This window comes from Meleagris gallopavo, chromosome 5 (assembly GCF_000146605.3).
Source record: "Meleagris gallopavo isolate NT-WF06-2002-E0010 breed Aviagen turkey brand Nicholas breeding stock chromosome 5, Turkey_5.1, whole genome shotgun sequence".
In the NCBI taxonomy this organism is placed as follows: Eukaryota; Metazoa; Chordata; class Aves; order Galliformes; family Phasianidae; genus Meleagris; species Meleagris gallopavo.
The window spans coordinates 14,926,840-14,927,631 of NC_015015.2; the positions used below are offsets into that span (position 1 = coordinate 14,926,840).

Sequence of the window (792 nt, forward strand, 5' to 3'; positions counted from 1 at the left end):
CCGCAGCCCGCCCCGCCTCGGCGCTGCCGTCCCGTCCCTCTCCTCAGAGGCCCAGGCCGGAGCACATGGCCGCCATTACCCCCCTCCCTGTCCCGAGCGGTCCCGCCCAAGCCCGCTGAGGGCCGCGGGCGGGCGGGGAGCGCTCATTCCCGCGGAAGGGACGACGGTACGGGACACAGAGCCGCCCCGCGCTCACTTGGCGAGGCGGTGGCGGCGTGAGGCAGGCCCGGGACGTGCGGTCGCTACGACAGCCCGGCGGCGAAAAGGAAAGGGCGGGGCTTCGGCAACGCCTTCTTCCCGTCACCTCTCAACAACGCGCGCTTCCATTGGACTCGACCAGGCGAGCGGGCCAACCAATGGGGAGCTGAGGGATGCTCGCGACAGCCGCTCTGTACAGCAAAGGGCTGCGCATGCGCGGTCGAGGCGCAGAGGTGGCAGTCATCATTTCCCCTTTGTGTAACCGAAAAGCTCCTCTGAAAGGGTTCTATCCCAGAACGCACTGTTTGTTCCCCCCGTGAGAGGCTTGCCCTGAGGAAAGAGCCTCTCCTCAAGGGCTCGGCGCTTTCCCCCCGCTGGTAGAGCACCGCCAGGCTTTGCACCTGGGGAAGCGCCTCATAGCACCGCTCCGCCAGCAACACTGGGAGCGCAGCAAACACCGCAGGGTCCGATGCCCCCGCCCCCCGCGGGCCCGGTCCCACTGCACAGGGCTGCACACCCCGTGTCCCCGCACCCGCTGCCGCGGCACCTCCCCCTCCTCGGCCCGCCCCGGGACCGACTTGGCAGGAAGCGGCG

General features: G+C 69.9%; 1 protein-coding gene across 1 annotated transcript in view; it reads right to left on the bottom strand.

Moving 5' to 3' along the window:
• The window catches only part of RPLP2 (ribosomal protein lateral stalk subunit P2), a 4,846-nt gene extending 4,530 nt beyond the window's left edge, over window positions 1-316 (bottom strand). The window contains exon 1 of the mRNA XM_003206311.4: window positions 197-316. The gene's annotated coding sequence lies outside the window, so the exon portion shown is untranslated. The remainder of the gene's footprint in view (window positions 1-196) is intronic.
• Window positions 317-792: the final 476 nt, after the last annotated feature.